This window comes from Callorhinus ursinus, unplaced genomic scaffold, assembly GCF_003265705.2.
Source record: "Callorhinus ursinus isolate GAN/ISIS: 27379988/994484 unplaced genomic scaffold, GSC_fseal_2.0 scaffold24, whole genome shotgun sequence".
NCBI lineage: Eukaryota > Metazoa > Chordata > Mammalia > Carnivora > Otariidae > Callorhinus > Callorhinus ursinus.
In genome coordinates this window covers 3,178,196-3,191,611 of record NW_027397086.1, presented here as the reverse complement: position 1 = coordinate 3,191,611, position 13,416 = coordinate 3,178,196, and the positions used below count along the sequence as shown (strand labels likewise).

Genomic DNA, 13,416 nt, shown 5'->3' with positions numbered 1-13,416 from the left:
AGCGCGGCGGGCGCGGGCGGCGGCAGCGGCGCAGGACCCGGCTGCAGCGGCTCCAAGGGCTGCCCGCGGTGGGGCGCGCCGTGCGGCGGCTGGAGCGCGGCGCACCCGGGCAGCTCCGAGAGCGCCCCCGCGCCGCCCGCGGGCGCCCCGGCCGCCGCCGCGCAGCCCCTGGGCGCCGGGTGCTGGTGCTGGTGCAGCTGCTGCTGGAGGTGCAGCTGGTGGAGCTGGTGGAGCTGGTGCAGCTGGTGCCGGGCGGTCGGCTCGCGCGCCTCCGCGTCCCCGCCGCCGCCAAGTTGGAGCGGGCCGAAGTCGGCAGCGCTGGCCGGCATGCCGGGCGCCGCGTACGCGAGGTGCTGGTGCTGGTGGTGGGGCGGCTGCTGCTGCTGTTGCTGCTGCTGCTGCTGCTGCTGCTGCTGCTGCTGACGCCGGTAGAGCTCGGCGTAGCGCTCGCTCAGGTAGAGCTGGCGCGCGTTGCGGAGCACGTAGGACACCAGGAGGTTTTTGTGCAGCTTGATGCCGCCGCGCTGGGTCCGGGAGCTGTGGATCTTGCGCAGGGAGATGCTGATGAGGCTCTGGGCGTCCAGGGCGCACTCCATGCTCCCGCGGAGACGGTGGCGGCGGAGCAGCCGCGGCCGCTGCTGCTGTTGAGGCTGCTGTTGTTTCGGCCTCCAGCCGGTCGCCGGGGCGCGCTGGGCAGGGGAAGCGGAGCCCGGGTCAGCGGGTCGGCTGCGCTCCGAGAGGAGCCGCCACCATGCGCTGCGCGCCACCCGCGGGCTCGTGCTCCCCAGTCGGCGCCAAAGCAATGAGCCTCGGCCGGCCCCGGCCCCAGCTATTTAGCCGGGCGTCCGGGCCCCGCCCCACATCTCATGCGCCAATAGGAGTACCCGGAGCCTCCCGAGTGACAGGCGCTGCCCGCCCCGGGGCCACTCGGCCAGCCAATCAGACCAAGGCGGTTCCTTTGTGCTATTCAAATACCGAACGGACCCCGGGCCTCCAACGCCGCGGCTGCCTCGAATGTTCTCCTGGGGCTGCCGTGCGGCGCGGGACTCGGAGCCGCTGGGGCCGCTGCGTGCACCCTGGGTCGCCTCGGAGCCGCCACGTTGGAGCCCGCAGCCGCCCTCGGCCTAGCTCCTGGGAGCCGGGGGTCGGCTCACCTGAGCGCGCCGGCGACGGCTCCTCCCCCTTCCGCACGGCTGGGCCTCACCTGCGGCAGGTGCACGCAACTCCCCACTCCCGGCCACGCGGCACCTCCTTTTTCACCTGCCGACCCCGGGTGACCCGCGGGACCCCGGCCTCTGCAGGACACTAATGGGGCCGTCGGCCTGACCTTGGGGACCCTCAAGGGAGAAAGGTTTGGAGGTACCTCAACCGCAGAGAATACTGGGCCTGACTTGAATTTTTGGCCAAGGGGTCTTAGGAAATAGTCGGGGAAACGCCGTTCTCCCCCATTTGTCTGACGAGAAAACCCAAAACAAGGTGAATTTTGGTCTCAAGAGGGCATGCCCTAGAGAGCCTATGGCCTCGAAACCAGCTGAGGTCCGAAGGCGTTCTGAGCCACACCGAGTGTCCTTATCACCGGTTCTGTAACCTTTCCTTCCCTTTCCTTCCTAACTAATAATAATGACAATGAGGACTATTATTATGTGCCTAGTATGGGGCAGACCCCTGCCAGAAACACCCTGCATCCCTCACTGTGACTGCCTGCAGAGCAGGGACCCGAGTCTCCGAGGAGGGGGTGACGTGTGGGATCGTACACTCCCAGGGTGCAGAGCTAGGATTTGTGCCAGGACTGTGAGCTCCAGACGGGAAGCTGGAATAACGAGGGCCCAGGAACTCTCCAACTTAAATTTTGTGAACACCGTTTCCCTTTTGCCCTGAACCATCCATGGGCCACCTCCTCCCAGCTGGGGACTGAGAGATCGGAGAACAGAGGCATAGGATTGCCATCTCTGGGGGCTCTCCATCTGGATGGGGAGGTGTGAAGGGGGTGACTGCTGCTGAGTGGGGGCTCCAGGAGGTTTGCCTGACGAAGAGGTCCTTGCACTGGCCCCGTGAAGGAGGACCGGGCTTCACAGAGACTGCTGGAGCTAGGCAGGCTTTGTGGGGGCTGGGGTGGGGGTGGGGGGCCCAGGAGCAAACTTCTTCTGAGTGCCCTCTTTTCCTTGGGTCTATTGTCCTCAGCACCTATTTTGTTCCTGGGTGGGAGCGAAGAGACCCAGCCGGTCCAGCCTCCAGTTTCTGGGTCTCTCTTCGGTCTCAAGAATTCTCGAGATTCGTTTCCACAAACACTTTTCAGCTCTACTCAGGGCCAGGCATCAAGGGTGAAAACAGAGTTAGGGAGCATTTACCCCATTTTTCAGGTGCGGGAACTAGGCACTGACATTGGACAGGACTTGCCCGAGGTGGCACAGCTCCAGGCCGGGCACTCTGTTCTCTCCATTTTGTCTCAGGCTGCTCCAAGCCCTTCAACCTGGTAGCATCTCTCTCTACCACCACCCAGAGACACCAGGATGGACATTTTAGGGTGACTTCAGAGAAGGGGCATCTTTCTTCCATTCTATGGAAGAGGTGGTCTGGTGATAGGGACACACAAGAGTGGAATTTATCCAGGAGACAACGTGTGTAGGAATAAAAAAATCCATTGCCCCTTACTTCCTTAGGGCCTGTCTTCAAGACACACAAAAGTTTCATTTATTTACTTTTGGAGTTCACCTTTGAGACATCACTAGCATGTGGAGGGACAGGCGGGAGGTCCTATGTGGTTTTCTGGCCGTGAGGACTCCATATGCAATAGTCAAGTCGGATCCACGGTGTCTGTCCTGTTGCAAGAGTCCAAGAATGGATTATTAATGCTGACTTCAGGCCTGCCTTCTGTCCTTGCCCAGAATTTACTGGAGGAAACTAAGAGAGTGTATGGTTCTTCTTCAAGGTCCCATCACACAGCCAAGAAGGGGCAGAGGCAGGATTTGAACCCAGGACTGTTTGTAGGCCTGGACTTACTCTAGCTTCTTTGAGTTAAGCTGCTTACTTCTGCCCTCGGTAGATCTGAGTCCAGTTCCCAGGCCTCAGTGCACGCACTGCGAACGTGACCTTGATGTGATCAATGCCCGCCACTTTTCTGCAGAGTGCTCTGGGACCAGCATCTGCAGGAATCACAAAGAAGCAAGTATCTGTCCCAGCCTCAGCTCATCATGCACAGCCAGTCTCTGAGCAGCACCCCAAAATACGCCTCTGGGGGCCCAGATGGGGAATCAGTATAGGAATGGAGGTGGGTTCTCTAACCTCAGGAGGGGGTCAAGGGCTAGGCCCCTCACTTGGGCAGCTTCCCTTGGCACTTCCCAGTCCCCCACTCACTCCTGCCCCAAGGCAAGTTTGAGCTCTGCTAAGACTCTTTCACTCCTGGGGATCAGCTAAGAGGTGGTCAGTCCATTTGTGTGACCCCGTTCCTTGGGCCCTCTTGTCCGGGGCCCACACTTACTTGGTTTCCTCTCCTTCTCAAGAATCAAGATGGGCCAGTGGGGAAAGCAAAGCAGTTGTCCAGCTTCATAAAAACCCTTCATCTTTTTTGGGGTGGCCTGGGACGGGGGAGTTGCCACAGCTGTTGTAACAAAACAGTTGCTGAAGGAGGCAATGGAACAGCTGAGCTATTTGGCGCCCCTGGGGGAGCAGTAAAGCTGGGGGGCACACAGTAGGGATTCACAAATGTTTGTAGAATGGGTGGGTCACACACAAGGCTTCTGTCCGGATGCACAATGGCTCAAAGCAGAGTACCGGAGACTGCTTAGGGCGGTGAGTGTGGAGCTGTGTGTGTGAACATCCATGCCCATCTATGTGTGGAGGAAGGGCCCTCAGACCGGCACCTTGTGCAGGAGGGCAGGTCCAAGTTAGACAAGGCTTCTTAGGGTAGAGAGCTGGCCTTATTTGTCTGGGCACCTGAGAAAGGTTCGGGCACTCACCTTCCCCCCCCCCCCCCCCCCCCCCCCCGGAGCTGGGAGATTACATCTGGCACTGAGTCACCGCTCCCCGGAGGAAGTTAATTAATGCCTAAATATTTACCGAGGGTCTGCTGGGACAGCATGGAACAGGGAACAGAGCCCATGGGGGACCCGGGCTCCTGTCGAACCCCCAGCGGCATCAGCCCCATGTCGGAGCAGTTAACACCTTGAAAGTGCTACGTGTGCCTTGTGAGCTCTTTCTGGTTACCCCAGATGGCAGGAGGGAGGCACGGCTAAGGAAGGTTCCCAGTCAGCAGTGGGATCTGCCTGGTGGGTTCCTAGCGATTGGCTTAGGGAAAAGGGATGCAAAGGCAAAAAGCTTAATTAAAGGTGTTGTGTTGGGGTGAGATTTAGAATTCATGCATTCATTGTTCATTTGCCCAAGAGTTATTTCCAGGACTGTCCTCCGGAATCCCTGCAAATGGGTCAGGGGATAAGATGTGATTCTGTCCTCAGGAGGCCACAATTCAGAGGGAAGCACACAAGATGAACAGCATGATAGGAAGAGGGACGGGGCTGCAGGAGGACGAGGGAGGGCCCCCAAAGCTGGTCTGGGAGGGCTTCCTGTGGGAAGCTGAGCCTTGGAGGCCAAGGATGGGGAGGGGCCTTACAGCAGAGAACAGCTCAGGGCCTGGTACGCAGTAGGCTCTCAATAAATGCTTGTGGACTAAATCAGTCAATGAACGTAAGTATGTAGAAGATACCATTAGAGTTAGAAGGGCCCTAGAGACCAGGCTACCCCTACTTCTAATTTCCACACGGGTAAACTGGACCCAGTTTACCCATGTGGAAATTACCCAAGGGGAGGAGGGATGCACTGAGAGTGTTGGCCTGGAGCTGGGACTCGAACCCAGCTGTCCCCCCTCCTGGTCCAGTGCCTGGCTGCCACAGTTCACTGTCTCTGAGACTTGGAGTGTTGCTCCATGGGGATTGAGACTGGGGACTGCAGGCAGTGGCAGAGAAGGCGGTGGGGTGCTGCTGACCTCAGGGATCACCGTTGAGTCCTCTCCAAGGCCCAGGGACTAGTGGCACTTGGAGGTGGGAGCCCTGTACTCATCTCAAGAAAGCTGTTCTGTGGTTGGTGGGTACTGGGGAGCTCGGCTAGGGTCCTGGAGCCCAGACAGCCCCCACCTCCTGCCCTGCAGAACCTGTACCCTGTCACCATTCCTGGTGGATGCTAATAACCCACCAGTGTCAGTGTTTGCCCGGCATGGTCCTGGGCATCAGGCTCGGTGCGCAGAAAGACATGGTAGTCCCCGGGTTCGAGGTCCTTAAGTGTGATGAGAAAGACGGATGGAAACTTGGCTTTTCAGAGCTCTTGCTTTGTGCCAGGCACTGGGCCCAGTGCTTTTCATGGTGATATCCTTGAGTCCCCACACCAGCCTCTGAGGCAGGTTTGGGTATAATCCCCATTTTATGGATGGAGCCACTGAGGCACAGAGAACTTGATGACTTGCCTGGGGTCACATACCAGAAAGAAGGGACTCCAATCCCGGGGCTCTGGGGAAGTGGGAGTACCATGAGCAGAGTAGCAGGAGAGGAGTGGAGACCCCCTTTTGGATTTCCTTTTGGAAAGGAAATCCTTTCCTATTCCTTTTGGATTTACTGGCCTTTTGAACAAATCCTATACTTATTGATGGAATGTGTAGAGAGGGCAGATGTGATCTCTCAGCTAGGGTCTCTGCCCAAGCACCTGGGATGGGCTGGGTGTCTATTTGTTCATTCATTCATTCATTCATTCACTCACTCACTCACTCACTCAATAACCATGGACTAAATGCTGGCCAACGTGCAGGCGCTGTGCTAAGCCCTGGGGAAAACACCAGGCAGCTCGCATAGCCTAGAGCGGAGCTGAGGATCCTCTTAACCTCCCAGGCCAATTCCAATTGATTGGTAGTGTCTGCCTGGAGCTCTGGGGCGGAAGGGATTTGGCATGTGCCCCAATTGATTAGTGATGTCTGCCAAGGGCTCAGCTGGGAGCCTTTATGGCAGAGCTGCTGGGTAGCTGCTCTTGGGATGAGGTTGGAGTGTGTGCGTTCAGGGCTTTGGACATCTGGGGAGGACTCGCTGGCAGAGTGGGGGCTGGGGGCTCAGGAGATATGGGTGCTAGCTCCAGACTGGCCTGTATCACTTCTCTTGGGCCTCACTTGTCGCCTTCCTTCAGGAGGTCCTGTGAGCAGCAAGTGACTCCAAAGTGCTTTGAAGAGTGGAAGGGATTAGTATTGAATTGAAACGGGAGACTTCCCCCTTCCCTCTTTTCTCCTTTCTCAAAATCCTGCCAGAAGCTGAGCATGCTGGGCAGGCCGGAGTTAATCCTGGACCGGCCCTGGGCGGGTGTGTGGGTGTGTGGGTGGGGGGGCAGCTCGGCGGTTCCTGGCTAGGAGTTGTTTTTATAACTCACTTAGTACAGACCTTTGTCCCCTCACTGGGCTCAGCTGGGAGTTTCTAAGGAGTGAGAAGCTCCTTGGATCTCAGGAACTGAATCTTCGAACTCTTTTTCATTGGAGTGGTGGGAGCTAGTGTGTGTGCTCCCTGCCTCCTCCACCTCACCACTTGGTGCCAGACACAGAATTATGTTTAACATGGATTTTTTTTTTTCATTAATCCTCTGAACAATCAAATGAGGTAGGGATTACTATCATCCCCATTTTACAGCTGAGGAAACTGAGGCCCAGAGAATTGTTCCGGGGCCACACATTCCCAGGGTGCTGTGTGGGTACTGGCCCTGGTCCAAGCTCGGGAAAGGCTGTCTTCATCCATCTTGACCCACTGTGCCTCACCCTTGCTCTCTTGTCCATTCCTCCATTTGCTCATTTATGGACTTACCCTTTTGTTCTTTCACAACTATTAGGTGCCTACCGTGTGCCAGGCTCTGCATCAGCTCCTAGAACCCCGGCAGTCCCCGCTGTCATGGACCCCACTTACATTCCAGACCAGATGGGAAGCAAACAAGAAATAAACAAGCAGATAAATAAACAAGATTGCAATGAGGATGATAAAGGAAGTAAACAGGGCTTTGTGATAGGGACTAGAGGGAGGGGAAAGTGGCTAGCCTCACAGGTCCCCTGGGCGGAGGGTCCCCAAGACCCCAACCCTCCCCCTGGCGGTCTCCCCAGAGCCCAAGTCCCTGCATCACTGGTCCAAACTCTCCAGCAATCTGTGCCGAGCTCAGGCTGCACTCCCGTCCCTCTCGCTCACCACAACTGGTGAATTTTTAATGCTGCTTACACGGAACAAAGCAGAGTTTTTGTTTTTGTTTTGAGAGCATTTCTCAAAAAAAAAAAATCATTTCTCAAGTGTGTGTGTGAGTGTGAAGAGTGTGGGAGGGAGAGACAGCCCAGTGAGCACCGATCATCTGTCCTTAATTCATCTCCCGAGCTCCTTTTTATTTTTTTAATTTTTTAAAACAAGGGGGTAAATAGAATTTCAGTTCTGGACCTGTGCTGGTGAAAGGGCACCCCTCAGGACCCCCGACATCCACGTTGTCAGTGAACCCATCCTGCTCCTTGGGGACCCAGGTGCTATCATCACCTTTGTCATACAATTGAGGACACCAAGGCACAGGGACAAGAAGTTTCTGAGCAGGGTCCTCCTAATGAGAGGAGGAGTAGAGGGCAGGATGCACATTTGGTCTTCTAAAACCCAGCTCTTTCCTCCCCTCCACCTGCCTTCCCCCACCCCCTCCGAGACACACACACACACACACACACACACACACACACACACACACACACACAGCTCTGGCTTCAGGTGGGGTGGAAATGTGAGCAGGAGTCCTGCTTGTAACCTCAAAGGAGCTGGATTAATTTGGCTGAGAGGGACAGGAAGGGGAGAGGCTCCCAGGTAGGAGAGTGGAGCCCTGTGGTCTGTGCTGGGGGCAGAGCCTTTCTCCGAGACTGACCCCAGCGGGTGCAGCAAAGTGGGTCTCTGCTTTGTGTCCTTGGTGGTGGCTCCCAGGGGCTCTTCTTAGCCTATTTATTGAGCACTTACTGTGTACTAGCCACTAAGTTCTTTACACGCATCTTCTTGTTGAATCCTCATGATAGAATCTATGACTGAGGTACTTTTAGTACCATGCCCATTTTAGAGCTGAGGAGGCTGGGGCACAGAGAGGTTAAGCGACTGGAATCTAGCCTGGTTTGCCTCCAGGGTCGGCTCTTTTAACCCAACACCTGGGGAGGCACCTGGCAGGAAGAAGAAGGTGGCCGCCAGGACTTTGAGAGCTGTGGCTTGTGATCATCCGTGTGGACCCGTGAAACTTCCATGCTGTTTTGGTTCATATTTTCAGCTTGATTTTACTGGTTTTCAGTGTTCGGGGTTGGGCTATGCTCCGCTACAGGAAGAAGTCATTCCCGAAATCTTAAGAGGCTAGACCCAATACAAGTTTCTTTCTTACTCACGTTGCAATCCAGTGTGGGCCACACAGCTTTCCTCCAGCCTCCAGGCTCCTCCCATTACGTGGTTCCACCAGGCAAGAGTTTTTTTTTTTTTTTTTGCTGGCTGTGTAGCAGGACGCCGCACGATGTTTTATAGCAAAGCCTGAATCGTCATTCCTCCCTCCCATTGGTCAGAATGGAGTCACGTGACACCACCTAGCTGCAAGGGAGGCTGGGAAATGTAGTCCTCAGGTGCGCTCAGCCGGCAATTAGGTTCAGGGAATGAACAGCTTTGTCACTGACACGAAGTCCTTGATGAAAGAGAAAGGGGAGCTTTGACCAATTCATGGATCACGCATCCCACAGCTACCAAGCAAATATTTATTTATTTATTTATTTATTTATTTATTTATTTATTTATTTATTTTTACATGTGTGTCTGTCTCCTCCTCTAGACTAAACTGAGGGCAGGGACATAAGTTTCTGTGCTTAGCAGCTTAGTATCCAGCAAATAACATGTCCAGTTAGTGTTTGTTCAATGAACAAACATTGCCTGTGTGAAACGATCCTGATGAACAGGAGTTTTAGCTTCACATGTATCAGCTGTGTACAAAAGAACATTTAAATATCAGTGTAGCAGGGAAGTCCCTCTTGAAAAGAAAAAAGTTTTAACCCGTCTTATCCTTCCCCTAGTGGTGAACAGAGTTCTTAAATCAAGAACTGATTCATTCATTGGTTCTGTGATGAATGGAGGGATAGATTGATTCACTCTTTCAACAGATACTTGTTTTTTTTTTTTAAGATTTATTTATTTATTTGAGAGAGCGAGAAAGAGAGAGAGTACCTGAGAGGGGGTTGGGTCAGAGGGAGAAGCAGGCTCCTTGCTGAGCAGGGAGCCCGATGCGGGACTCGCTCCCAGAACTCCGGGATCCTGACCTGAGCCGAAGGCAGTCGCTTAACCAACTGAGCCACCCAGGCGCCCTCAACAGATATTTGTTGAGTATCTACTATGTGCCAAACCCTTTACAGGACATAAGAGAAGGGGAAAGGACAGTGTGTTCTCCAATGGTATGCATATTCTCAGGGAGACAAGGCTACCCCAAGGTCATGAAATCAGACATTATTCCATGAAACCACAAGTTGATTTCGCACCTGTAATATCAAACACTGAATTAATCTTTTCTAAGACACGCTCTACCCTGTACCTTACACTTCTGAAATCTGGATATTTTACTCACTGGACTAGTTAACATAAAGCACATCATATGATATATCCCCTCATTTCACATTTAGTGAAATGGGACTAGTTCTGTCCCATGTTGATTAAGGCAGATAGTTTGATATTTTGGGGGTCACGAGGAGGGAGGGGAACCATTTTTGTTGAGAACTGAATATGGACTAGGCACTGCCCTCAGTGGTTGACAACAACATGGGATCTCATGCACCCCATCAGGCGTCTTGTTGTATCGTCCCCCTTTTACAGACAAAAAGACTAAAGCTTTTCTAGAATTCCTCATCAGAAGAACTGGAGTTCCAACCCCATGCCGTCCCATTCCAGAGCCCATGTTCTGAATCATCCTTCCATCATCCTGTGCAGACACCCATGTGATGTAGTCATGAGCCCTATTTCCCAGATGAGGGAGCTGAGCTGCACAGAGCTTACCTGCTTTGCTCAAATTTAGTCAGATAGTGGCAAAGTAGGGTTTGTACCCGAGTTTTTTCTTCCCAGAATCCAAATGTTTCACGACTCTATTCTCCTGCCTTTGGCTTCCTCATGATTTTGAGGATGAGGCTGGACTGACTGGGGAATCATCCTGAGACCCAATCGTGAAGAGAGTCTGTATGAGTCTCTCCCTCTCCAGGGTTCTGGATGAGGACGCCCACCAGGCTAGTCTCAGGCCAGAGGGACTCAGACACCGTTGAAGCCAAAAAGGCAGCTGGGAAAATTAGTACTGCCAGTCTTGCATGGAGCACCAGAAGGGGCCTGATAATGGGAGGGGATCCCTGTAGTGAGCATGTTAGTGAGACTCAGGCAATTTGGGAAATGCAGTAACGGGATTTGATGGTTAACAAGAACATGTGTGGCACTGGTAGTGGGCTCTGTGGTGAACTTCCCAATTCAGGTTCCAGCTCTGCTCCATCAAGGAACAACCCCGTGGTTTGGGTGGCCTTGGCTCCAATCCCAGCTTCAGGATTCACAGCCCCAACCCCCCACTGGGCAGCAGTGGGACATAACCCAAGTCACGTGCCAACCAGTGCAGGATTCAGGTACGGTTAGCTTAGAACAGAGCTCAGGACTTTTGTCCCTATGAGGTAGGAATTTTCATCAACCTCATTTTATAGATAAGAAAACTGAGGCTAAGAAAGTAGGATAGATTGAGTTATTGTTCAGCAATTATTCAGTCCCTTTCTCTTTGAGGCAGAATAGATTTCCCTGCTCCACTGACTTTGACCTTGGCCATATGACCTGCTTTGGCCGATGGGCTGTGGGGAGCAGAGACTGTATGCTTAAGCAGAGACCTCGGGAGATACTGCTTGTCTTTGCCATCCATCTTGCATCTTTGTGATACCTTATGACAAAATATGTCCCATTTAGCTTCTCATCCAAAAAGAACAATGGACAGATGAAACAGACTTGAACCCAACCCACAGCCTGGGACCAAGTTCAACTGACCCACAGCATGAAACAGAACTACCTGGTGGAGGGACACCTGGGTGGCTCAGTTGGTTAAGCATCTGCCTTTGGCTCAGGTCGTGATCCTAGGGTCCTGGGATCGAGCCAGGGATCGAGCCCTCAGCAGAGAGCCGGCTTCTCCCTCTCCCTCTGCTGCTCTCCCTGCTTGTGCGTGGGCTTTCTCTGTCAGATAAACAAATAAAATCTTAAAAAAAAAAAAAAAAGAACTACCTGGTAGAGCCCAGCCTAGAGCAGCCAAATTGCAGTCAACCTACAGACCAATGCGTGTGAGAATAAGTGCGTGCATAAGAAGCCTTGGAGAGCTTGTGGTTGTTTGTTATATGGCATCATTATGGCAAAAGCTGACTACTACATAAATGTTAAGTGACTTGATTAAAGTCACATAGCTAATGAATGGAAACACCAGGGCCTAGAATCTTGGCCTTATACTCCTTATCCAGTGCATATCTGGAAGCTTCAGGCAAAGGCAGCCATGAATGAGAACAGAAGTGGGTGAGGGTTCTCTGTAGACCACACGGACTTTCTCTGGCTTGCTTTTCTTTTCTTTTTTTTTTTTTTTAAAAGATTTTATTTATTTATTTGAGAGAGAAAGAGAGCACATGAGAGGGGGCAGGGTCAGAGGGAGAAGCAGACTCCCCACTGAGCAGGGAGCCCGATGTGGGACTCGATCCCGGGACTCCAGGATCATGACCTGAGCTGAAGGCAGTCGCTTAACCAACTGAGCCACCCAGGCGCCCATGGCTTGCTTTCTTTATCTGTCTACTACAGATAGTAAACCCAGAACATATCTGCACATCTCTGCTACTCCTAGAACTTCATCACCATTCTCAAGTCTGGGGATGGAGAATTTTTGGAGAGAAAACTACATATTAACATTCTATTTTATGAGCTTTAAGGAAACGTGGCAAGACAATCTAGGCAGAAGTTTCTCCCCTTATTGAGGGCAGCTTGATGAATAAGTCAACTTTTTTTTTTAAAGCGACCTCTTTCTTAGGAACTTTTTAGGTATATTTATAGATATGAATTTTCCTTTGAGTATGGCTTTGGCTGCATCCTCTTTTAGCATTCAGTGCTCTCATTTTATCTATGTCCAAGTAGTATGAAACATCTAAGTAGTATATAATGTCTTTTTGAATTCCTTCTTTATCTCAAGAGTTTTTTGGAATACAGTTTCCAAATTCCCACCAAGTTAGATTTTTAAAAAAGTACCCTCTAGCTATTAATTAAAAAACTTATTTCACTGTGTTGAGAATGTGTTTTACTTTGGAATTTGTTGAATATGTTTTTGTGCCCCAATACCACGATCATTATTTAAATGCTCTGTGGGATTATTATTTTCAAGAGGGCAAATTTTGGACAGCTCTGAATACCTGCAAATACTTACAATCGTGGTAAATGTAACCACCCTTCCACTCCTCAGAATCATACAAATAACTGAAAATTGGGTGCATTTGTTTTAAGAGAAAACTCCCCAAGGACCAGCCCAGCCAGGTGTCCATTCTGTTGGCAACTTTGGGCTCCTCTGGAGAGACGGTTTTGTTGACTGGCTCCTGCAGTGTTTGTTATAACAAACAGGAACAGATCCTGCAAACAGGGGGTCCGGGTGGAAGAAGCAGTTAATTAAGATTTGACTCCTCTGGGCATGTTTGGGAGTGGGTGGAGGAGGCTGATTTTTGGTTTTCTGGTTTATCCATTTTCCAGCTTTTCCCCTCTGCTAATTCCTGCATTAGGTTCTCCTCTTTGTTGATCAAATTTGCATTTTAAAAATGATCTGGGAGACACTGAACGACTATTTGGTCACAGTGAGCTTGTCACAAATAAAATGATCCCCTGCTTCTTGCACAGTCTCTGGGCTGTTTCCTGGGCCCCATAGAGGTCAGGGCCACGGCCTCATTGTTGTGGCTGCTTGCAGGTCAAATGTGGGGGATAGCAATCACCATCATTTTTTGGGTAGGGCTCTTCTCCTACGCTAAGCGCTCCCATGCGCCATCTCACCGTTTGCACAGCAATGCTATGGGGATGGAAGGGTGGAGGAGGTGGGGTGGGGGGGCCTTTCATTCGCCCGTTTTTCTGATAAGGAAACTGAGACCTGCGCAGGTTAAGTCAGAGGTTTTCAAACCTGGATGCGCCTTGGAACCACCCAAGGGCTTGTTAATTATGCAGAATCTTGGGAGGGAGGGTAAGGTCACACGGACTCTAAGGAAAGTCTAACCCTGCCCAGACTCCTCTCTGGCCTCCCCTGCCAGCCAGCACTTCCCGCCTCTGGGGGAGCAGGCGGGCTGCGGGATAGGGGAGGAAAGGCAGAAAATGCCTGGGTGGCAGTCGTGGGAGAGGTGGGAAAAGGTGAGAG

General features: G+C 52.3%; 1 long non-coding RNA gene across 2 annotated transcripts; it reads right to left on the bottom strand.

Moving 5' to 3' along the window:
* Nucleotides 1-2,688: 2,688 nt before the first annotated feature.
* On the bottom strand, nucleotides 2,689-8,448 carry LOC141369949 (uncharacterized). Of its 2 annotated transcripts, XR_012373557.1 has the most exons (5): nucleotides 7,897-7,915; nucleotides 6,855-6,915; nucleotides 3,479-3,598; nucleotides 3,029-3,143; nucleotides 2,689-2,819 (listed from the first exon to the last, which is right to left on the bottom strand). It is a non-coding gene; the product is annotated as an uncharacterized lncRNA (long non-coding RNA). The 2 variants fall into 2 exon arrangements; XR_012373558.1 differs by lacking the exons at nucleotides 6,855-6,915; nucleotides 7,897-7,915 and adding an exon at nucleotides 8,396-8,448.
* Nucleotides 8,449-13,416: the final 4,968 nt, after the last annotated feature.